We start from the raw sequence: 26,860 nt of genomic DNA, 5'->3' as shown, positions 1-26,860 counted from the left end.
TTAGAACTATCAAAACTTTTCTATCAGCTAAAGACAAGGGTAGAAAAGCATGTGTGAGAAGGGTGGAAGAGGGAAGGGTGGAGGAAGGGTCAAGGGAATGGGAAGAGGAAAGCTGAAGGGGATTGTCAAAGAGGAAGGGTGACAGAGAGTTGTGAGGGGGAAGGGGTAGAAGGAAAAGAGGGAGGGGAATATGCGATGAAATGATGGGGGGGGGGGGCAAAGGGTAAGAGGAAAGGTAACGGGGAAGAACTGAGAGGTTAATGGGAGACAAAGGAATGAAGGGAAAGGGCTAAGAGGGCGATGAACTCAAACGTGAGAAAACTGGATCTGTCAGGGAGAGGAAATTGGCATGGGAAGGCTGAGGAAAGAAACAGCATTTCCTTCTGCATGTGAGGCCTTTGCAAGTCTCAGTGCTCACTATAACCAACTGACTTTACTTTTTTTTTTTCGCCCCTTCGCTGCAAGAGTTCTTCCCTTCGCAGAAAGAAATAATTTGAAGGTAATTTCAGATCATCATCATTATCATCATCATCATCATCATCGTTATCGTTTTGCCGCAACCACCAGGACGGCCACATACCGCGTGTCTGTCAGTTTGTCACTCCCTCAGTTACTGCGTCACTGTATCGTTTCGCCTATCTGAAGGCTGATAGGACATATGGGGGAGGGTTGTTGAGAGGGTATGTATAGTACAACTGATATTACCGTCGTAAGAAGAATACAAGTTAATTTTCCAGCGTAAGCTACTTAGAAATTAGTTCAGTGGCCAAATCAGTGTGAATCTAGTTATGGTTATATTCAATCTTTTATATTAAAAGTGCCATATACTGACGCAGCCATACCAGTCAGGGTCGTCCTTTGCCAACCCAGGTCCAGCCTGGTCAATTCTGGATCATTAAGGCTAGTTTAGGGCCACCTAGGTCCAATTCGATCTACGGAGCCATTTGATTCTCATTCAGTTCCTCTGCATTCTCAGCTTGGTTTGACAATTAACCTTTATTCAAGGTCGTTCGTGGTCTGTTAGAATCAGCCAGAGTCATAAATGCAACTTCTGGTGAAGTCAGACCAATAGCATCCATTTCGGTCTACTTAGGTCATTTTCGTTCAGTTTAGGGCGTTTTAGGTCCAGCTAAGTTCCTCCATGTCCAGTGAGCTCCTTCAGGTTCAGTAGGTCCATCTGGGTTAACTTGCTCCATTTAGGTCCTCCTTAATCGATCCGGCTGTCAGTCAGTCAGTTCAGGCTCCTTCAGAGCTCTCAGAACTAATAATGGCCACTCAAGTTCTTCAGTGTCACTTTAGACCCAGCCAGGCTTACACAGAAGTACATGAGAAATAAAATACAGATAGCAAGAGGACTATTGGTCATTAACATAAGCATACTGGCGGATAATTCACTGGGGGAAGAGGGCTTTAGTTTCGAAATACTTATTTTGTCGTATTACCAGTAAAGTGCACTTTGTGAGCGCGTGACGGGCAAGCAAACGTTAGTACATACGCCTATCATCATAATTTCATCTTGGTGTAAGTTTTCAACATTTCTGGTGAGGTAGTTGAACAATAACAGAAGAATAACTGAGCTAAAATATTTCGTTTTACTTTTTCTCTCTCACATTTTCTCTTTGGATGTCCATATAGCGAGGCGCCGTAGCATTTATCACACGCGCAATGTTCATTTCTCTGTTCTTGATTTCCCGTGTCAACGAACTGCGGTAAACGCCTTGTTATTGATCGAATAGTAAAACCCAGAAATGAGGCGATTATCCTTGCTGATTTCACCGCCTAAACATAGAATAATCGTTCATGTAAAATTATGAGCATATCCGATATTCAATTGTTAGAATTCAAGCAGAAAAACATAGTGTTACAATAGGAAACCTTTTTAATTCGATTTCATAGTGAGGCATGTCAATTTAAGCCCTCAGTACATTCCCTTGGACAGCTGGGATTCCACGGAGGTTTCATTGGTCTCTTGAGTAAATCTAACGCTAAAAACAAAATTTATTGAATGTATCAACCAATTGCTGAAAGAATCTCTTCTCTATCTCACACAGTAGAAAAGTTATTAGCCTCTGAAAACCATCGCGGTCGGGCAGTGTCGTGTAGGGCCAAGTCGAGTCGTGTCGGGCCGCTTATTTCTCAGTTGAACATAAAATAAACATCGTCTAGCTCGCGGTGTTCGTTCGCTCGTAATAAATGTGCAGTAGTTATGTTTTTTTTTTTTTTTTTCCACTGCCTACTTTTGCTGGTAGCTTATTTCACTGTTCTACCACGTGAACAGTAAAGTAACTTTTACCTATAGTAGTGTTGCACCTCTTTCCTTTCAACTACATCCCACTATTCCTAGTCAAAGAATAGTTCTATATTTCGATCAGAATATCATATCTGACATTTTTGAAGTTATTATGAATTTTAAATTCTTTTATTAGGTCTCTGGGTAGTCATTATTTATATACCTTTTTTGTAGAAAGTATATTTAGTTTCTTTAGTTGTTCTTCGTAAGGCAAATTTTGCAGTGATGGAATAATTTTTATGGATCGAAACTGCACTCTCTGGAGTTTCAGTTCGTTCTTGATTAGGTTTAGAGACCAGTACTGTATACAGCACTGTAGATGTGGTTTAACTAGTGTCATGTAAAGCTTTGAGAGTATATATTTCGTGTTGTGATCTAAATTTCTTGCAATGAAGGGGAGCATTTTGCTTGTCTTATCTCTAGCTGCTGTACATTGTTTACAAGTTTTCAGCTTGTTGCTCATACTGTAATATCTCTTACTCAGGTCTCTTATTGTTGTCAGTGGGGTTTCGAACATGCAATATTCCTAATTTTTTGGTCGCCTGACAGATTACATTATTTTACATTTCTCTGTATTAAATTTCAACCGCCATTTTTTTTTTTTTTTTTTTTTTTTGACTCTGCTTTACTAAATTATGAAGGTCATTTTTGACATATCCGCAGTTTTCTTTGGCAATAATTTATTCTTCGATTTTAGTGTCCACAACAAAATTCGCTTCCTTCGAAAAAAAATCCATTTTCTAAATAATTTATGTATGCTGTGAAAAGAATTGTTACTAAATCTGACCCTTCGCGAAGTCTAATTGTTACGTTTAACTAATTTGATGCTTCAGAATCCCTGAATTTGACTTCATGAACACTGTTCTGAGGAAAATATTCTCTGACGAGCTCATCAAATGTCGTAGATTCCATTTACGCCAGGCATGTTGGCAAAAGATCCAAAATCTGGGTTTCAAGTAATTGCTGTCAAGACAACAGCAATGACAAGCGAATGACTGAATCTATCATTTGACCCCCATTTCACTGACCTGGTAGATGTTGAAGATTGCTTTATTGATGACAGACGCACCAAGGATGGTTGATGTGTGTACAAGTTGAAGTTACTTCCTACACCCTCTTGGCAAACCGTACATAGTCACACTCCCTCTGCTTTGGCATTATCGCCACTAGCTCAACGAAAATCAAACAGGTATGGCCTGAAAGTCTCGCCATCTGCAGGGAAACAAAATGCACTGAAGACCGATTCTTAGAACGGTCTGTAGGCATTACTGGGGCGACAGAGCAGAAATAAAGTTGTGACTAGAGGGACTAAATGGTGAAAAAGACTAACCGAACAAGCAGTATGATTAGTTGTTAGAAAGACATCAGGTATGTTAGAACTCTCTCTCCAGGGTGGTCAGGGATACAGGCAGGGTGCTTTGTATGCTGCTGAAGGAAAGATGTAGATTTGTTCATAAGTGAATCTGTACATGGAGAAAGAAGCCAAAACTGGTGGTAAACATTTTAAACGGAGACTTCAGGGAAAGAAAGAATAGAGAAAATTTGTTCAATCTTTAAAGTAAGATGTGCGAAAAATTTTGTGAAGCCATTGGCGTTTGGGGACAAGAAAATAACAAAGATATATTTTGTCAAAGACTGACAGCATACCTATTGCCTGAGTGTAGAGGATTACATGATACAAGTTTTTGCTGCTGTTGTTAGAGCTACTACGAGAAGCCAAAAAGAACCTGCTCCTGGGTGATAGAGCTAGTACCTCTAGGGCAACTGCTGAACATTCCCGCTCCCACTAACATGATGGGTGTTAACGGCTGTCGCAGTTGTAAGCAAAACCTAACAAACTTACACCCACGACAGTGATACTGCAACCAATGCTGCTGCAGCTGTCAAACCTTTGTACGCCCACCGTTAACGAAAGAGCTCCACTAGCATTTATACACCGGCGTCAAAATGTTGCTCATGCTTGTCTTTGTCCCTTTCGTCCTATGTCTTGTTATGGTGAGGCATAATGTTGTGCATTTGTTAGTGTTCTCTACTGTGGTACAAATAACAGTGTCGCCTTGCTAGTTTTCGAACCACTAGAACTAATAAAAGACAATCACCAGTCAACGTGTCAAAAGCAGGAACCAAATACTGTTTGGTGGAAAAAAAAAACTTCCAAAACCGCATGACCATGTCAAAAACAAAAATAATATCAGTATTTTTCATAATCAGCGACATCGCCATGAAAAAATAAAAACCAAGACCCTGAATCCCAACAGATGGCAAAGTCACACTGACAAATGTCGTCACTCATCCCTTGCCCGACCCAGAACGCGTATCATAGGTGAGTATTTTACCCGCACTGCCTTTGCGTGCCCCGGAATGAGGCTGGGGAGGAGGGGGAGGAGATAAAAGGAGGGAACAGAGGGAAGAACAGAGAGGACGGAGAAAAGGAAAAAGGTGAGGGGAAGAGGAGGAGGAGGGAGGAGAGAGAAAACAAGGAAGGAGAGGGAGGATGGGGAAGATAAGCAAGAGGGGAAAAAAGAAAGGAAAGAGAAGGGAAAAGCGAGCCCCCCCAAAAATGAGAATGGAACAATGAAGAATTATCGGAGATCTGGACTGACAAATAAAAAGAAAAGACTGGAGAGAGAAAAGAAATGGAGAAACAAGGAAATGCGGGGAGAGAGAGAGAGAGAGAGAGAGAGAGAGAGAGAGAGAGAGAGAGAGAGAGACAGACAGACAGACAGACAGAGACAGAGAGGAAAGTGGTGTAGAAGAAGAGCGGACGAAGGCAGATACTGGAGAAAGGGAGGGGAATAGGGGAAAGAGGGAGAGGGAAGGGGAGGCAGAGGATGAGGAAGGGGTTAGTAATAAATAAGACCCAGGTCTGCAATAACTGCCGAAGGACAAACTTATATTATGCTAATCTGTGGGGCCTTGGCCACAACCATCTCTTACCCCAAAATACGCCACCCCCACCTGCTCCACACTCCCGCATACGCTACCACTTCCCCTACTCCAGCACTCCCCCCTCTATCTTCTCCCATCTCCCCCTCTCGATATACTCCCACTTTCTTCAGAACCATCTCTTCCCCATGTCCTCTACTCCACCGAAACCCTTACTCTCTCTCTCTCTCTCTCTCTCTCTCTCCTTCCCCACACTCATCACCACTCCCCCAACTCCTACATCTATACAGTCTGTCATCCTTCTCTTAATACGTTTCCCCACTTTCCCTTTACTCCACACACTCACTCACTCTACCTTCTGCCACCCCTTCCCCTCGAGCCCTTCCCCCGCTCATGTCATTCACATTCCACTCTTTACCTCCTGCCGTCCTCCTCAAAGCACACTCCCTACCCATTTCGTGCACTCTCTCTTTGCCACTCCCCCTACTCCTCCTTTAATACTTTCTTATATTCCCACTCCCTCCTTTTCAAAACTCCCCTCCACCAAGCCCCCTTCCCCCACACACCCTGGCCGGCAACACAGCTGTGGTCGCCGTCCATCCTAGTCAGCGGCCGCTGTGCCTAAGTTAGGTCGGATATGCGTGCCACCATGAATATTAATCTGCTTGAAAATGAATTAACTGAATCAAATGCGGCTTTTAAGTGCACATGCAAATGTCCACATGTAAGGGGAACATGCACACCTATGCTGGTAATGGCATAAAACTTACTATACTAAACTGCGGTATCAGGAGAGAATATATTCGTGAAATTATTTTAACCTCATTTGAAAAAGAAAAATTCTCAAACCATAATGAAAGGCAGTAAACTCTGAAGGGTTTCCGGCGAAGGTCAGGAAACCTGGGGGTTGACTTACCGTAGATTTAATTAAACGTTGCACTGGTTACCTTAACTAGTACATATTATTTTTTTTTTTTTATCTTGCTTGAATTGGGTCGTTTCTATTTCTTTTTAACATTGAGTTTTGAAATTCAGTAATTGTATTAAAAGAAAAATTACCTTTGACATTTTTTTTTTTTAATATCACACAGTAAGTTCTCGGTGCACAAAGGTTTCCAATCTTGAATCAAGTGATGTCAGTGTCAAACTGAATTGTATTAATTTATCATCCAACCCTGTGTTGGTCCATAATGAAATGCAGGGGTTTGAAGCTGGGCTATTCAGTGCAGACGTTTAAGACAAGAGATCCAGTCACTAGACCTTGAGAGGAACAATTGTGTGAACAATTAATTCTGTCTCTTGCATTCGAACTTTAATGAGCCACATGTAGTTGGACTGCCTTAACCCACTAGACCACCTGTAACTTTTACCTGAACTATTTTGACTTATTCAACCATTCCATCAGAAAGCGCGGACTAACTTTTGCCTTCTGCATTCTTTCACTTCGATGACATCTTATATTCTGGCAATATTTTTGCTACCGCCAGACAATATTACTCAGAAAGTTTTCGAACTGGATATATCAGATATTGTGTTCATTAACTCCTTCAATACTAGGAAACTTTTCATAAGATAAAGTCAAGTGCTGGTAAGAAAAAAAAATGACGTACTCTAGCTGGGGTGCTTAATAAATCGTTATTAATGAAACACTTAATAAAAACTGTAAACCAATTAAATCGATATATTACTCCTGCTCATCACGGCGCACGACCTAACCTTGACCCTTCAGTATGGCGACTGTTTTTTTTTTTCATTTCATTCTTGCTACTACCAGAAGATTTTAATGCAACTTAAGAGATATTTTACCAACCGGGAATTTTGATATAGCCTTCATTATTTCATAATTAGAAGGGACAGGCTATCCTAGGCTAAAGAAAACTCTCTGACATTTGCAAAACATTATAGTAACTGCCATTCACAAGTTGTAGGGGTATTCACAGCAATATTAGTGACACAGAACATAAAACCTGCAAGAGATCTCTTCCTCCTGTCTCTCAAAACATGCGTCTTAACCTTGGTCATCACATCGCCAGGTCTCAGCACACCGGTTTCACTCAACTTACCTAAGACTGGCCTAACCTATTCTAACTTAACCTTAATCGACGCAGCTTAAACTAACCTAACCCAAAATTCATCATCATCATGCTCTTCTTTATTCCATTAAGGATGCGGGAGGTATGACCCAGAAAACAAGTACGTGGGTGAACGATCAACAGAACGCCATGGTGAAATTGCATTCAGGCTTACAAAATTCTAACTCCACCTATAAGACTATCAGAATTCATTCTACTTTCATACAAGATTTTTAAAATATATGCACTTCAGATACTCCTGCCAGAGAGAAACAACTTGTCGATTGTCAACCGATAAATATATAACTTTTCATTACGAGCTGCCATTCATCTTTCATTAACAAAGCAACTCCTTTTTTACATCCCCAACGCATGCACATATCTGGCCTTGCACATTTCATACTCTTCCACTCAACCACTTCACTACTTTTCATCTTGGCTTCACATAACGCCTTCACATCACACTTTGCACCTTTAGCACATCCACTCTTTCAGGTTAAGGTAGACGCTCACGACAGAGGGATTAGATATATCCTTTAATAACTCATACGTTACCAGATGTCTCACCCAGAGAAAGAGAGAGAGAGAGAGAGAGAGAGAGAGAGAGAGAGAATAAAGGAAAACGTACGTAAACGAAGTGAGGTTAATTACACATCAGGCTTCTAAACCCTCTACTAATGCAACCAGACCTCATCTAAACTAACTTCACTCACATTCCCAACTCCACACACACACGCCGCGTCAACCTCAGGGTGGGTATCATTCATCAGCCTCGCCACCTCCCACAATACCCCCGAGTTAGTAAATGGCCTCCGCGTTCAGATTTCACTATAACTTGCTCGGAATTGTGGTCTTTATGGCTTTGATATAATGCGTAGTCGACCACGAACTTGCATGAACATTCCGTATAATTTTTGTCCAGCGTATGCCACAAGTGCAAATCATAGGCAAGGAATGGCCATAGTCTCTCCTACCGCCGGTACATGCTGATTTTGTTTTTTCTAAATTTGTACACAGAAGCAGTCTTACAGAACCCAACGAAACCCCTTCAGTCCTGGGACGTGTTTTTCTGTTTTAATCTTGCCACCATCAGACAATTATATTCAGGTTCTTAGACAGACATCTAGTAGTCAAAATCAGGAAGGAAGGTTACGGTACATAAAACTCCTCCACTTCTATAAATCCCTCCAAGCTAAACAAACCCATCTGGTGGTAATAACAGGATAAAATATACGTCACTGAGGTGAAGTGGTTATTACCGGACTCGTCTTTTGTATAATTCATTTCCACAAGCGCTATACGATTTTTAGTTAGTTATGGAGATTCTTCGCAGTGAAGAGTTTATATTTAACCTTCATTTTGTGCACAGTTTTTAAAAAATAGATGGAAAATTATGTATATAAATATATATATATATATATATATATATATATATATATATATATATATATATATATCTAGTAAAATGAAAAACTGACCTATATTCCATACTGTCACTACGACTATTTTCAGCTACAGGAGCAGCCGTACAATGAAGGGTTCAAGAAGTTTATCCTCAGGGGAATATATCGTCTGACAATACAAGGAACCAAATGTATCAACGGATTGAAGGAGCTTAAGGAGTTAGCAATTATCTTAAGTATGTTAACAAAACTTTTATTTTTTCTTGTTATCTCCTGACGATCTCTTCACATTTTTAAATGTCCCTTGTAATGTAGAAATAAAACTAAGGATATTACGTCTACTCGTTTAAAAAAAAAGACAACTTGAAAAGAGTCTTCTACTGGCATCAGGGAAAAAAGTGTCATGGTATTGAAAGCGTTACTCATCAGGACAATTGTCATTCTTGTTGCCCACCAGATGATATTACTCGGATCAAAGGGGGGATTTCGAAGTCGAGGTACGATCGTTTAGGTCTTCACTTACCCTTTCACAGGAGGTCTTTCCAAAACTTGAGACTAATATGAGGGAGAAAATTATAAAATATAAAGCATGTAATCAGCATTAAGAGATTTAGGTGCTCGCTCTCTCTCTCTCTCTCTCTCTCTCTCTCTCTCTCTCTCTCTCTCTCTCTCTCTCTCTCTCACACACACACACACACACACTTTCATCGCCCCAGTATCGTGACCTTATACACTTGGATCGGTGGCCATATCTCATCGTTATTCAAGGCCCACGTCTCCTTTCACTGATCTTTGAGGATCTTAGTGGTCTAACGCGCCAACCTACGGCAGTGAGAGGGTTGGAAGGAAGAAAAGGATTGAGAGGAATGAGAGACGAGATAGAAGGAATGGAAGGAAGGTTAGAAGAAACGTACAGAGGGATGCAGGGAGAATGAGGGATGGAAGGAAGAGTGGAGAGAAGTGAGGAGGATCTCTGAGGATGGAAGAGGAAGGGAAAGGTTGGAAGGAAGAAGTTGGAAGGCAGAAGAGAAACTGGAAAGAAAGGGACGATTATCAGAAAAAGATGAACAGAGAGAGAAGGAAGGTTGGAAAGAGTGTGTGTATGGAAGGAAGAAGAGTAGCAACTGGGGGAAGGAAGGAGAGTATGGAGGGAAGGAAGAAGAGTCGCTATGGAAGGAAGGAAGAAGATTTGGATGGAGAGAAGAAAGGAAATGTGGAGGGAACGAAGCAAATGTGGATGGAGGGAAGGAAGGAGATATGGAGGGAGGGTAGGAAGGAAGATCTGGAGGGGAACAAGAGAGGGCGCAGAGTGGATATATATTTCACTCAGCTTACTGTAGGTCAACGCTCCAGTAATGAGGGAATAGTGAAGCTGAAAACCCGTCCTTGACATGGCAGGATTATGAAATAATGTATTGTACGGACGGCGTTATCATCAAGAGGCGTCCGGCGGCAAAAGGGCAACTTACCCAGAAGTGACTTTTGAGATAATTTGGCCTTAAAGTTAATGCGTCTGTACCACCCTGTATTTATACGAAATTTATGCATATTTGGTATTGTTAGATTTGTATAATAATTTAAATTAAAAAATGATATATTCATGCACTTTTTTTTTCCAAACTCGGTGTGCAAAAATTACTGCAGTATTGCTATGTTACTGCACACAAATGAAAGATACTAATGTAATGAACACATTGATACAATGAACTGGTCATAAGTCAATTCCATGAATTTTGGCAAAAGTTTTAAAATTATGGAAAATTCATAATCGAACAAAAATACGCTACATGGCACCCAAAATGGTATATATTTTTTTTACAAAATTAATAACCACTGTGAAAATTCAAGACATAATGAGCATTCTGATACCATGAACATGGTTGTAAATAATTTTTCAGATTTTTGGTAATTTTTCAAAAAAAAAAAAAAAAAAAAAAAAAAAAAACTCAAGTATCTGACCAAAACCACTGTAACGACATCAAAATTCAACTTTATGACCAGAAACACTATAATGCTTATGCCACTATACGTTTGTAATAATAATGAATATCAGGACAATGTTTTCAATTTGACACATACCTTAAAATAATGCAGAAATGACCGCCAGTGTAGGCATAATACAGAAGTCCTTTAACGTCCAGAACTGATTAAACATGTCATTAGTTTTTTGCACACCAACACTTATCCAGGCATGTAGCCTACAGTAGACCCTTGCAGTAGACGGGGAACCCTACTCGACGCGCGTCTAAGTTCTTCTTTGTCGACCTACTCACGCAGACCTCACCATTGTCTCATTTACGCTTAGCAGCCACTTGTTTCCACCCAGAACGGTGCTGGTGTCACTTTCCTGTGACTCTCCGACAATCACCCTCACTTTCTGTATCACTAGACGACAACACTGTGCGTTGATACACCTAAAGGTAGCAGAAATAGATGTTTCAGGTGCCGTCCCTTCCCTCACCTGTGCACGCGGGCTGACTGCCCAATGTCAGTGCTACGGGCCTCAGGATTTGCCGAGCCAGCCTCTGTAAATACAGAAGGATGAATGCCGACGCGCTACTGGCTCGTCTACTCGCCCTACTGCCACACTCTCGGAGTTGTTTCGCTGTTTTTGCTGTCAAAAACACCTTACCTTGAACTTTGATGTAGAGGGGAAAAATGGGAGAAATGGAGTTCCCCCGAGCTAAGCCCTGTATTGGACTATATAGCCCCTGCTAGGGTTACAGGAGCAATCTACCACTCCCGGCACGGCAGCCTGGGCGAGGCTCGAACTCGCAATCCCCGATTACGAGTCCGGCGCGCTACCACTGTGCTACCGCGCCCCCCCCTGATGTAGAGGGGAATAAGAGCTGATTTCGCTTGGCTTTCCACACCATGTGGAAAGGATGGTTTTGGACAGGATGAACTTTCATTTCCGGTACTTTGGCGAAGTCGCCGAATGCCACCAAGTGCCTCTGGAAAGACTGCTAGGGAAATTAAAAGACTGAAAAGGTAAAGTTCAAAAAAACATAAATAGACAGAGGAAGGAGGAGCACGAGTAAAAGGGGAGAAAGGGAATATGAAGGCAGCTGAAGGAAAGATGCCCAACCCAAAGTAAAATAAAGTCAGGAAAAAAAATCTCCGACAAGAGCAGCAATATAAGAGTAGACTTAAAGGCAGAGGTACAAGAAACTGATGGAAGATAGATAAAAGGTAAATTAACGTCAGAAGGAACTGAAGCTGACAGAAACAAGATGATGTTTCTGTTGAACCACAGTCTGGCCGAGCAGACTTGTCACCAAAATGCAGGCAACAGCCCAAGCAGTCATCCCGCGCAGTGAACAGATGTTCCATAGCGGTTGAAATAGCGCTTTGCGGTGGCAATGCTCGGGGAAAAAGTGTGGAGGTTTTGTTCCTGAGTGGATACGACTTCTCCACCCAGTTAACAGGAGCAGCGTAGTATGCTCTACTTCAACTCCCCCCCCAAAAAAAAAAAAAAAAAAAAAAATCATCTAGTTATATGGTTACTACGGAGCTCTGCAAATTTTTTTTTTTTTTTTTTTTTTTTTTTTTTAATTATTATTACAGGAAACCATTAGCCTTGACATTTAGTGCAAAGCCACCTGAAGCGGAAAGAAGAGTAACAAAAAGTGACCAAAAGGAAAGTGAAAAGTAGGAAACGGAGAGGACAAACATAGTAATAGAAAGATAAAGCTAAAAGACGAAGAAGGCATCACTACATCAAGTGAGTGGGTGATGGTCGCCACCAACAACCAATAAATAATAAGTGGTGAAAAACAGGATTACACACGGAAAGGATGGATGCATATGAAAGGGAGAAAAGATAACATAAACGGAAAGGCATATCAGAAGGAGGAGGGAGAGTGATCACTGACATACGACAGAAAAAACTGAGACAGAATAGAAGAAGATCAAAGAAAATAAAGGAGAATGGTGAGGGAGATAAGAGGAAAGCTAGAGAACAGAAGTAAAACAGTAGGAGGGACAAACGCGTGGTGGAACATAAGATTAAACAGAGGGACGAGGGAGGCAGTTGAAAGAGTGAAAGATAAAAGGAAAAGGATAGTCAGAAAGATGGAAGGAATGTGGAGAACAGAAGTCGGGCAGTGGAGAGAGACGAGCTTAGCTGGAAAACACAATACCCTTGGGTGGCAGAATGTTAGGGGAGAGAGAGAAGAAGGGAGGAAAGAAAAAGGTGGAAGGAGGCTTACAGGAAACGGATGGACAAGAAGTGTCTGCAAGAGTGGATTCTTTCCATAATTCAACAACTGAGCATTTCTGTTGTGTTGGAAAACTGGAATAAGGAGGCTAAACGGAAGAATACCTGGGGAGACAAATGAAGCATAAAAAGAAAAAGTAAGAAAGCTAGTGAACAGGGGCACAGAATGAACTCAGAATGGCAGAATCGAAAGCTGAAAAAAAAAGGGGGACAAAAAAAACTAACAGAAAAAGAAAGATATACCAACATACCAGAGGAGATGAAGGAATTCTCAAAAACCAAGGAAGTCAGTAAATATGGAAATAAGATGGGGAAATCACAAAAGATGAGAATCGAAAGTTGCAGAGAGAAAGAAATATGAAAATGAGGATGGGGAATGCGAAATAAAGAAGATAACAATCAAGAGTACCAAAAGGATAGAAGAGATGCTGAAAGAAAGAACGAAAGCTAGTGAATGACAAAAGAAGACCTCAAGGTGAAAAGTGGAAACTGGAACGAGTGAAAATTTTATGGTGAAAGCGAGGAAAAGATAAATAGTGGCTGCCGAGACTCGAAAGCAGTGTAAGAAGAAAGCTGGGAGAAGGAAGACGACAAAGAAGGAGTTGGCTTCAGTGAGGAACTATACTCCATTTCACCAAGTTTGGCACCATCAGTGATGTCCTCAACGCCTGTAGTACTGATGTAAATCCTCAGCACTAGGTTAACCTCTATGCTTTACCTTGAGAACCAATATATAATGGCAATACCAAAGGTATATCCAGTTCTAAAGGCCTTTCTCAATGTTACAGGTGCTGAGGACATCACTAATGGTGCCAGACTCGGTGAAATGTAGTATAGTTTAAGATTAGAGGAGCTCTTAAAGAGAGAGGAAAAAATAACACATACAGTACAGACCAAGGAAGACTATGACAAGGTTGTATGAATCAGACGTAGACAAGGGTGATAAGATTAGCTCGTCCATCTTATCTTGACCGAGATTTTCGTTCATTTGCTGCTAATTTTCTGAATCTCAGTGGCAGTATAAGAAACAACTACAGGTCTATTGATGGGTGGTGGCAACTCATCATCCATTTACTTGATACAGTGCTTCCCACTGTTTCAATTACCTTAAGCCATTCTCTTTTCGGTGTCTACATCCTCTCTCTTCCAATTTCTCTCATCCTTCCTCCAAATTTGTGCACCTTTCTTACCATTCCAGTTAGCTCTACACTGAATGATAAACCTAACGGATTCCTAAATCCAGGAAACAATTTACAACATTGGGTGGTAACCATATGACCAAATAACGAGGTGATGTGCAGCCTACTGTTTTGCTCCTCTTAACTGCGTGGAGACGCAAACTTCGCGTCCATCCAGGAAACAAACCTCCTCACCTTTCCCCTGTCTGCTGCAAATTAGCATCAGTTCACTGCACAGAACGGTCCTACAGGGGTGATTGCTTGCCTGCGGTTAATGGGTCTTTTCGGCCAGACAGACCGAGAATACTCAACAACAACATAATAACTAGCGCTCTGCATCCTTTTCCTACTACTCTTCTTAACTAGTATGCTAATTCTATGTTAAAGTTCGGCATCTGAAATGCATAGATGGCACTTTTAAGCTATATTAAATTGGATAGAGTTAAACAGAGCAATGGAACATTTACATGCAGAAAAAGGAATAGGAGGGAGGAAGAGCGGAACAAGTGGGAAATGGATGCTACAACAAAGGTAGACGTAGGAAGAAAATGACAAGGTAGTAAAACATCAAGAATAAGCACCAAAGACAAACTCCTGTAGGCTCAGAAAACAGTGAAGCAGCCTAACATACTTCACGAGAACAAAAATGCGAATAGAAGACAGAAATGGGTGGGGTGCCGAAAATGAGAGGGACAAAACAAGCACAACAGAATATGAGAAAAGGGAAGGATGCTGAGAGACAAGGGGTTCGTGTATGAGTGGAATATTTTCGTACCATAGTGGCTGAACACGCACTCTCGGAGTATTGGAAGGTGTATTGCAGAAAAGGCGGAGGGGAAAAGGAAGAAGGAAGATGGAGAGATGAGAGGGAAAGGAAAAAAAGGGAAAGTGAGGGAAGGAAAATTGACGGCTATTGTGACGACGGAAGGAAATAAAGAAAAGAGGATATTTTGTGCTGGGCAAGGGGAGTGTCACACTAGACATGGAGAAAAGAGGAAGCAGCCAGTGAGAAGCGAGTAAGGGACGTGGCGGTCAGCAGATAAAGAATGAGGAACATGTATGATACAGGAAAAGAAAGGCAGGGGAAAAAGGGAGTAGGACGAAATATAGAAAAAGATAACTGAGAGGAAAACAGGAGGAGTGTAACTGACAAGAGGAGTCACGCAGAAAAAAAAAATGAATGACAGAGCATAGCGAGAAGAGGTAACACACAGTATATATATATATATATATATATATATATATATATATATATATATATATATATATATATATATATATATATATATATATATATATATATATATATATATATATATATATATATATATATATATATATATATATATATATATATATGTATATATATATATTGCCAGACGCCTCAATCCCGTTTGAGGTGGCCACAAACAAATCGCCTCCAAGTCGCCCTGTCCCCCGCCATTTCACTGCCCTGCTCCCAACTCACGCTCCCCGCTCTCATATACCTCTCCACCCCATCCCTCCATCTCATCCTCGGCCTCCCCTCCCTCTTCCTCCCTCCACCTCACTCACATACACTCTCTTCGTCAGTCTTTCATCCTCCATCCTCTCCACATGGCCAAACCACCTCAGTGTGTTCCTCATAACGCTTCGTATCAGATCCACATCCACACCACAACGCTCTTTTATATCCTCATTCGTCACCCTATCTCTCCATGTGACTCCACAGGCTCCTCTTACATAACTCATTTCCACTGCTCTCACTCTTGACTTGTGTCCTTCCAACAACGTCCAAGCTTCACTTCCATACGTTAGAGTTGGTATCACAATACTGTCATGTAGTAACTTTTTCACTTCCATGCTCACTTCCCTGTTTCTTATCACTGCTTTCAAGGAACCAGCAACCTTTCTTCCTTGCTGTACCCTTTCAAGCACTTCACCCTCCAAACCTCCATCCTTACTCATCACACTACCCAAGTACTTAAACGTACTCACATTTTCCAATTCCTCACCATCCAACCTCGCTGTACATTCACTGACTTCACCTCTCTCAAAGACCATCACTTTACTCTTCCCTACATTCACATTTAGATTCCGTTTCTTACACACTCTCCCAAACTCATCCACCAAGCCTTGCAGCTCCCCTTCGTCTTCACTCAACAACACAGTATCATTTGCAAACAACAGTACAGGGAGTTTCCAAACACTATCCTCTCTCACCAGGGCCACTCCAACATCCACTACCCTACCTTGTACCTCTTTTATTACCCCATCCATGTACAGATTAAACAACCATGGAGACATGACACATCCCTGTTTCAACCCAACTTTCAAAGAGAAAAATTCACTTAGTTCACCATCCACACGCACTGCAGCCTTCGCACCATCGTACATACTCTTCACAGCATTCAACAACTTCCCATCTACTCCGTATATTCTTAACACTTTCCACAATCCTTGTCTATCCACCCTGTCATATGCTTTCTCCAAATCCATGAAAGCCGCATACAACTTCTTTCCTTTCTCTAGAAACTTTTCCACTAAAGATCTAAGAATGAATATCTGATCTTCACAACCTCTTCCCTTCCTAAAGCCTCCCTGTTCTTCTCCAACTAATTTCTCTGTTCTTTCTCTAACTCTGTCAATAAGTATCCTACCATACACTTTTCCTATTATACTAAGAAGACATATGCCCCTATGATTACCACACACTTCTTTTTCCCCTTTTCCTTTGTACAAGGGAATAATTATACCTGACTTCCAATCCTCCGGGACTCTACCTTCCTCCCAGGCCAACCTGCACATCTTCCACATCCATTCTACTACTATCTCTCCCCCATGCTTCAGCATTTCACCACACACTCCATCAATTCCTGGGGCTTTCCCCGATTTAACTTTCTTCATTGCTTCCACAGCTTCTATCCTACTGATTTCTTCCTGTCTTCTCACCTCCCTCCTTCTCCCAGGCATTCCCCAGCCACTTATACTCGCATTACTTCCATCCTCTATGTTCATCAATTCCTTGAAGTGTTCTCTCCATCTGCTCACTTTTTCTCCCTTCTTCACTAGTAATCTACCATTTTTATCTTTCACTCCCCTGCTAACTTCACTTCCACCCTGTCTTACTCTTTTCACCTCTTTCCAGAACATTTTCCTACAGTCCCTCCACTTTACACTCAAATCCCTTCCAAATTCCTCATCCACTCTCTTCTTACTCTCTCTTACTATCTTTTCACCTCTCTTTCTTTCTTTCTACATATAACTCTCTCTTCCGCCTCTCAACTTCTTCCACGCCCCTATTTCTCATCCATTCATTGTATGCTTTCTTCTTTTGTGTCACAGCCTGTCTCACCTCTTCAGTCCACCAAGCTGTTCCTTGCACCCCCCTCCGTCTTCTCTTCCTTCCACACACCACATCACATGCTGCACATATTTCTCCTGTAAATATCCTACACACACCTTCCACGTCTCCCATCTGCCCCAATTCATATTTGTCCAATCGTTCCTCCACTTCTCTCTTATACTCAGCCTTTTTCTCATCCTCTTGTAACCTTTCCACTCTCCTTGCAACTACTCCTTCCTCTCGTCTTTCCCTTCTTCTATTCCTCCATCTTACTTGAATCCTAATTCTGGCCACCACCAAGTAGTGGTCAGAAAGTCCACTCCCCCAACCTCTATAAGCTCTTGCATCCATTACACATCTTCGCATCCTTTCATCCACACACACATAATCAAGCATTGCCTTCCTTTCATTCAGTTCACCACCCACCCTTCTCATCACTCGCCATGTATATTTCGTACCTGTGGATCATTTTATGCCTGAAGAGGGTATTGGCTATCACCAACCCCCTCCCAGCACAAATGTCCACTAACGCACTCCCATTCTCATCTATCTCAGTAGGCACACCCCACTCACCAACTATTCCATCCACCTTCACATTCCCAACTTTACCATTCATATCACCGATCAAAAACACTCTCTTATCCCTTCCAAACTTTTCCATGCACCCGTCTACATTTGTCCAGAACTCTTCTCTCACTCTTCTAGCACGATCTTCCGTTGGCGCATACACACACAGAATCGCCCACATTTGTATTCCAACTTTCAACTTTACCCACACAATCCTTGACCCAACTGATCCATACTGTCTTATGCTCTTCTTCCATATTTTACTCACAACTATACATACTCCTTCCTTTGCCCTCTCATTCTCACCTACTCCTGCACATATACCCCATCCATACTCCCATTCTCTCACACTTTCTCCTCTCCATTTGTTTCAGTTATTCCACATACATCCACTTTCGCACCCTCAAGCACCTGGACAATCTCTCTCTCTTTCACCTCATCATTCGCTCCTCTTACATTCCATGTACCCATTACCAAGTCATTTGTCCGGTCCTGGGTCGTCAACGTTTGGTCAGTCCTTGTCCGAGGCTTCTTGTTTGTTTTTTTAGTTAGTTGTTTTCCGGGGAGGGACACTAACCCTCCGCCAACTCTTTTAGTCGCCTTTTACGACAAGCAGGGATACTGAGGGAGTATTCTTGAAAAAAAAAAACCTACCCCCACGGGGTATATATATATATATATATATATATATATATATATATATATATATATATATATATATATATATATATATATATAAAATTAATGAAGAAAGGAAAGAAAAGAAAGGAAAGTAAGAAAGAAAGAAAAGTAAGGAAAAAAAAAGTGAAAGAAAAAAAGGGAGAAATATAAGCTGGATATGATATCATAAATAACACGCATTTCTCAGAAAGAAAGAAGAATGGCAATAAATGTAGTGAAAAGAGAGGCGAGATATATCTATTGAAAGAAGAAGAAACCCCATCAAAGGTAAAAGAGAGTTCACAAAGGAGATTAATGAGTAATCTGTAAATGGATGTGTTCAGGAGAAAAAATATCAATTTAAAGCGAGAGAACAATAAAAAAAAAAAACATGCAATACAATAACCTATACAGCTACGATCAACAAAGTTTCTTATGGATCCAAGAATAAGAAAGTTATAGGGTTCGCAACGTCGAAGAATAAAGGTTTATAGACGTGGTGTTCTAGTACCCGGAGTACTGATGGTGATGTAGCTCTGGTAGTGGTGATGGTGGTGATGATGGTGCAGTAGTGTGTTGCTCGGTGATGATGGTGTTGTAGTGTGCTGCTGTTAGGTTGTGGTGGTTTTGTAGTGAGTTGGTCTGTGGTGGTGATTGCGCTGCAGTGGCTGAGTAAGTGATCGTAGTGGTGTTCCAGTGCGTTGGTCAGAGGTGGTGGTGGTGGTGGTGGTGGTGGTGTTATGGTGAGAGGGACACTGATGGTGGTTGTAGCGTTATATAATGTGTGGGTCAGTGGTGGTGGTGGTGGTGGTGGTGGTATTATAGTGTGTGGGTCAGTGGTAGTGGTGGTGTTATAGTGTGTGGGTCAGTGGTGGTGGTGGTGTTATAGTGTGTGGGTCAGTGGTGGTGGTGGTGCTATAGTGTGTGGGTCAGTGGTGGTGGTGGTGTTATAGTGTGTGGGTCGTGGTGGTGGTGGTGTTATAGTGTGTGGGTCAGTGGTGGTGGTGGTGTTATAGTGTGTGGGTCAGTGGTGGTGGTGGTGTTATAGTGTGTGGGTCAGTGGTGGTGGTGGTGGTGGTGGTGGTGGTTGTGTTATAGTGTGTGGGTCAGTGGTGGTGGTGGTGGTGGTGGTGGTGGTGGTTGTGTTATAGTGTGTGGGTCAGTGGTGGTGGTGGTGTTCTGTGTGTGGGTCAGTGGTGGTGGTGGTGTTATAGTGTGTGGGTCAGTGGTGGTGGTGGTGGTGTTATAGTGTGTGGGTCAGTGGTGGTGGTGGTGTTATAGTGTGTGGGTCAGTGGTGGTGGTGGTGTTATAGTGTGTGGGTCAGTGGTGGTGGTGGTGTTATAGTGTGTGGGTCAGTGGTGGTGGTGGTGGTGGTGTTTTAATGTTAGGGTCAATGGTGGTGGTTGTGTTATAGTGTGTGGGTCAGTGGTAGTGGTGGTGGTGGTTGTGTTATAGTGTGTGGGTCAGTGGTGGTGGTGGTGTTATAGTGTGTGGGTCAGTGGTGGTGGTGGTGTTATTGTGTGTGGGTCAGTCGTGGTTGTGGTGGTGTCACAGTGTGTGGGTCAGTGGTTGTGGTGGTGTTACAGTGTTAGGGGCAGTAGTGGTGGTGGTGTTATAGTGTTAGGATCAATGGTGGGGGTAGTGTCATAGGGCGTGGGGGTCAGTGGTGTCGTTGGAGTTATTGTGTGAGGTACAGTGGTGGTGGTGGTTGTGTAGTGAGAGAGTCAATGGTGGTGATGGTGCTATAGTGAGGGTAAGTGGTGGTGGTGTTGTGGTGGTGGTGTTATAGTGTATGAGCCGGTGTTGGTAATGGTGTAATTTAACAGACCTGAATATTGGAAGGGTGGGAAAGGGAAGAAGGGTCCTCGTAATGGTCGGCTGTGATGTAACCGTGTCAGTATGTAGTATATGATAATAGTTCTGCATTAGGATGGGTTAATGTTGCCATGACAAGGCATGGTCGGTGATCATGGTAGTACTATATATAATTGTGTTAATAATGGAACGGGGTGTTTCAGAGAATGATGATGGTTAAGCGTTGAGAATATAACATGTAAATGATGGTGGTAAGGTAGAATTTGTTACACAGGTCCTCCTCTGAGAGTGGTCGCTTTGTATTCTGAATTTTTGTGTTGAGTCTGCAGTCTTTGTTGTCCTAGTTGCTCCACCCTCCTGGGGAGTGGACCTAGAAACTCCTTTATTACTGAGTTTCTGAAAATTATCTTATTTTGTCGTAGCACAGGACTTATTTCCTGTCGTGAGGTGAGAAGTGGTTTTTAATTCTTGAGGATTTGGTGCTTAGGCTTTGGGAGTGTGCAAAGGAGGTTGAAATATGATAAGTTGGGTTTGAAAGGGATTCGGCGTCCCTCAGTTTTTCTCTAAGACACAGAGTTTTCGATATACTTTGGCTTTTCTTATGCTACAGCTTAGCGTTGATAAGTTATCGTTCATCTAGGTCTGTCTGGATAGATATGATTTTGAGTTTTGGTGGAATAAAAAAAAATGTCGTGAATTTGTAGGTCAATTCTGATGGAAATATTTATGTCGAAACATTTATTAGGGTGAGATATACAGACCGAAGGACATGCTTTATATACATATAGATAGATAGATAGATAGATAGATAGATTGATTAACAGATAGATAGACAGATAGACAAATACATATATAAATAAATAAATATAGATATAGATACAGATAGATAGATGCAATAGATTAACCATGGGGGAAGCGTAGTCCTAATAGGAAGATAAACTTACACCAACGTAATCAGAAACATCTTTATGAAAGTGGTGACCTTTCGACAACTCATGTCATTTTCGAACCAATGGAAAATACAATAAAACCAAAGTAAACACCATGTCTATAAAAAAAAATGATTATGTAACCAAAGTAAAACACCATATCTACGATAAAAAAACAAAGAAAAAATGATTATGATGAGGTGAGGAAATAAACCATTCTAAGCTAACGTTGGTGGAATGCCATTAAGTACAATGGAAAATTATACAAAATCTGTTATCAGACAATACCCAGGTCAACCATTAAAAACAGAGAAGGGGCGTGGAGCAGTCGTGTGTGCCCAGTGTGGGCTGTAGGTGGTGAGTGAGGAGTGATTCAGCCAGGAGGTGTGTTACCTCGTCAATACATGTGTGAACAACAGAAAAACGGAGAAAAAAGGTAACGCCTGAATAGCCGCATGCTAATGAGAAAATTACTGGACCTACATTATCCTGTGTAATGGTATATGTATATATATATATATATATATATATATATATATATATATATATATATATATATATGTATGTATATATATATATATATATATATATATATATATATATATATATATATATATATATATATATATATATATATACAGTACATATAAGTGAGAGAGAGAGAGAGAGAGAGAGAGAGAGAGAGAGAGATTCTGAATGAAGGGCGAGTAAGACAGTACTAAGCTGGGTTTGTGGGTAGCAGTAAAAAGGATATGTGGATTAAGAGACAGAGATATTAATAAATCAGCTATGTGGATGGATGGAAAGACAAATGGATGTTCAGATAAAATGAAATATGGGAATCAGCGGCATACAGCAATTGTATGGCATCAAGCGGGAAGCTGTTAATCGTTACTGGATTACCTGCTCTTTGGGTTATAACTTTCAGAGTAAACAAAATTTCTTCTTGCAAAACCCTCACGTTTTAAAATTAGCGCTACTCATAGGTTATGGCAGGAAACAGCTTTTCTGTTCCATTATAGTTGTAGTGTTTAACTTCTGGTTCATGGTGTTGCTAAGTGAGGACTAGTTGTTGGTGTGTGGTAATATTACAAGCTCAACGTCCGTGTCTGTAGGAATAAAATTTTCGGATAAAGAATGCTGTTACTGCAGTCGCAGGGCCCGTAGTGGTGGCGCTGCACACACAAATGTATTGAATCTCGCCCTTCCATTCTGTTTCTCCTGCACACAGTGTTTACAATTGCTTCCCACGCGCGCTCTGTTCCCATTCTTTTCTTGCTCACACAACCTTGCCGCCTTTCTCTCCATCCCCTCTTCCTTCACACCTTTTCTCATACCCTCCTCACCTTCTGTGCAATCTTTCGTACGTTTAAGCTTTTCCATCCTCCCGAAGCCTCCTTACCTTCGCTCCTACTTATTTGATTTTTTTTTTTTTAGTAATCTCAGTTCTTAAACTCTAATTTATTGTACATCACATTATTCCTTTCCTTTTTCTTTTTTGTTTCTTCATTCTTCCTCCAATCTTCTCTCCCAAACATGCCTCCTTCCATTGTCAGCTCCCCACATGTATTTTTTGTCTTCTCCGTATTCCCCCCACCCCTCCATGCTCTCTCTCTCTCTCTCTCTCTTACACATGAATCGTTTGTTTCTTGCGCTATCTCCCCTTTTATACCACTGCACTCCTGTTTTGATTGAAATCAACTGTTCCCCTAATTTCAAAACCTTTATTAATTTCTTGTTCACTGATAGTTAGATCATCTTATTTTTAGCTATTGTTCTAACAGTATATTTAACAGCAACCATAATATGTTGAAATTTTATAAACTGAAAGCCCATCACAACTTAGACCATAAAAGCCAGAGTCATGTCCACTGAGCTGCCACTACGGCTTGTATTCCTTCTTGTCTGAGGAACTTTGTTAACTATATTTTGCTTTTAATGGTTCTCATACAATTCATAAATATTCTTTCGTGTTTTATGTGCCTCCTCCTTGCAATTGTAACTTTCCACACTTGCTTCCTTCACAACAGCAAATTTCCCCCCACCAGCCATTATATTACTGGTTTCGAAACCATAAAAGCGTCATTTGGAACAATGTCTTTAGGATTATGTAATGGGGCTATAGGAAAGCTTTTCTGTAACAATGAAGTACTTAATGCCACGAGATATCCAATATATTACGCTGAATTAATCATTGGCATATAGAGGAAGAAGTAGTGTTTGAGAGTCTGTGGGCACATTTAAGTGGTGCAATGCAACCTGAGTACAATATAATAAAGCGTTATCTAAGGAATGTGAAATGTGTGTATCTGTGGTGACGTATTCGTGAGACATGGCGCGTGGCAGGATCCCATACTTCCTGGACAACGTTCACCTACTCACATCCACTGGAGCAGTTATGGACAAGACAATAGCTTAATACTTAGTTAATACAAAACTGGCCAAAAGAGTAAGTAGAAAGAAAGAAGGTGTTCGTAAGAATGGTTACCAACTCCAATCCGGGATGCATATTTTCCCCTCACCTTGTTTGAGGTTTCATTATCAGGGAGAGTGAACGTTGTAGGTTGTCATTTCAGCGATTTCACAGATGATGAAAAAATGTTTCCATACATAAACAGTTCACGACATCATTACCAAATTTTATCAATTTAATTAATTCTTAGCTATATTCTAAAAAAACTATTTGTTCACAGAGTCTTTTTAACAGATTCTGAGGGCAAGCTAGGGAGCCTCTGTGACTCTGCGTTTAGGATTCTATATTCAGGTGACGAGTGAGAAGTTTCGGGACGTGGCTCATATGCGCCTCACCTTAGACATGTTACATAGTGCAATATGAATCTCTTGCCCAGTCATACTTGCTCATCGATATTTGGTATTGCATATGAAGTGTTTCTCGATACACTTCGCCATTTAATTCAGTGCTCAGGTGTTGTAAATTGAATTACACGACTTTAAATAAATAAAAATAGTTTTCAAGCAAATTCAGGTTTTAATGCTGTAATGGAAATCCTTTTAAACAAAGTGACGACTCAGGATTGCTAATAGCCGATTGCACTAATCTTGTTCTCTGGCTGTTAAACACTTTGGTGCAATTTCTTTCCCTCTTGTCCTTTCACTTGGCAGTACAAATGGGAACAAAGATGTCAAATGGATTCGTGCGTGGAGCGTTGCAGAAGGAAGACTTCCATCTATGGCTATGGACTGGATGAAGGTCATGAAGACAAGCACGCACGCGCACACACACACACACACACACACACACACACACACACACACACACACACACACACATACACATACACATACACACACACACACACACACACACACACACACACACACACACACACACACACACACACACACACACACACACGCACGCAAGCACGCGCGCGCGGCTAAATTTGTATGTAGCACATTAGTATAATAGTTTTTAACGAATTCCCCCATACAGCTGTTGAACGTGCAGGTTCTTGAGTAGGAGTTATCACTGCATCATGTCTGAATTGCATTTTTCAGATACTACGGGGAGGTGTATGGTGTTTATGATACCACCATTATACCGTTTGATGCGAATTCATTTTTCATTTTAATTTTACTAGTGCCAAGCGGCTTTACAGTACTCCGAAGAAATCTAAAGGCATCCTAAATTTAACGTAAGAAAATCATAGTTAACGTTCTGCCCATGAATAAAGAATTCAGATTTTATTCCAACTTACAGCTGCAGACTTAATTGGACTCACAGAAACTCACCGCTGGCTAAGGTTAAAATACGATCATGGAAGACTAATATTAAGCATAACGTGACAGTAGTGAAGAGGCAGTGAAGGAAGACTCGTAGCGTAGAGGGGAGGTGGGCTGTGCTTGGTTATATATTTGGAGTGATCCATAGTAAAGAAGACTTGGTAATAATACAAACGGGAAACAACAAAACTGAGGGTGAGAGGGGCAGACGTGAGAGAGGAGGGCGAAGAGGAGGTGGTGAGAAGAGGAAAGAAGGGGAAAGATGGAGGAGGTGGAAAGGGAAAGGGAAGGCAAGGGGGGAGGGGGAAGGCAAAGGGGGAGGGGGAAGGCAAAGGGGGAGGGGGAAGGCAAAAGGGGGAGGGGGAAAGCAAGAAGGGGATGGGGGATTTGGAGGAAAGGAAAAACCACGAGGGTAGGAGTGGAAAGTAATCCGGATGGCAAGGAAGTCATGCTATTATAGAGGGTGGATGCATGGTGGTGAAGAACTGATGATAAGAGACGACTTCAGGTAGTAAGAGGACATTTGACCCAGGCAAAGGTGGAGAGGGCCAAATGAGAATAGCAGAGGCATGCAGTATAAAGTAAAACGAAATGTGGAGGATGGATATTTAAGAAATAGAAAGGAATAGTGTGAGGTGGTGTAGAAAAAACTGTGGGAAGGTGGGTAGGGACATGGCAAGGATGCAACGAGACATTAGACACGAGGCAGAGCTGGCTAGACGCGAACAGAATGGGAGAGGAAGGTGGAGGATAAGGAAATTAAAAGTAGGGTACAAACTGGAACAGGAAGGTGGTGAAGAAGTGATGATGTGTTAAGATGGGGAAAGGAACATGATTTGGGTGTGATGAGGTATTAGACACGAGGCAGAGGTGAATGCTGGACAGTAGAGAAGAGAAAAGGATTTCTAGATACAGTGGGAAAGACAAGTGGAGGAGGCTGACTGACACCATTACTACGTTGACGTATTATGCTTCCTATACTCGCTACCACCAGAGAATTTTTTTAGCTTAGGAAATGACATTCATGTTCAAGGGATTAATGAGGTTTAGCCTAAATCGTAGTGGTAGGTGGGGGTGCTCACCATCCACTCACTCGATGTAGTGCTGTTCTCGGGTGTCTGCCCTTTCCTCTCCATCCTTCTTTCCTTCCATTCTCTTCTCTCTTTCTTTCCTTCATTCTTTCCTTGTCCAGCTGCCTACGGGTGACTTTACACTCACTCTTCTGACTTTCTTTCCTTCATTCTTTCCACTTCCTTCACCCTGTGGGTGACTCTACACTGAGTGACAAGCCAAATGGTTTCCTGTGCACCAGGAAACCATTTACTACGCTGGGTGGTAACCATATAACCAATTTTGGCGCCTGGTGGTTTAGTGGGTAATTATTGCGCTCCAATCGGATTGAGCCGGTGAAGGTTTATATCCAAGGGATGGTTGGGGTTGATTGCTCATGTAATGCCACTCAGGGATGAGTGAGGCTGGTCACTCTCATCTTAAATGTTGGGACCAACTGCCTAGCCCCGGGCTCCTAAGCTCCTCATGGGGCAATGTAGGATTGGATGATGATGGATGGTAGCCTAAATCGACTCCTCTCCGATCGAAAACCAAGTCATTCGCTAAAGATAATCGTATTGAGAAATCACGAATAAGGTAAATAAAAAATAACACCGGACTGAAAGAGAAATAAGTTTGCAAATACTTCCCTTGATCCCTTTGGCAGACTGGGCGGGTAACTGATTACAGATGCATTTCACGAGTTATAAATTAAGCCAGT

This window comes from Coenobita brevimanus, chromosome 23 (genome assembly GCF_032717465.1).
Source record: "Coenobita brevimanus isolate Jiangsu-jjx chromosome 23, ASM3271746v2, whole genome shotgun sequence".
Taxonomy (NCBI): domain Eukaryota; kingdom Metazoa; phylum Arthropoda; class Malacostraca; order Decapoda; family Coenobitidae; genus Coenobita; species Coenobita brevimanus.
Note: the sequence above shows the minus strand (reverse complement) of the source record.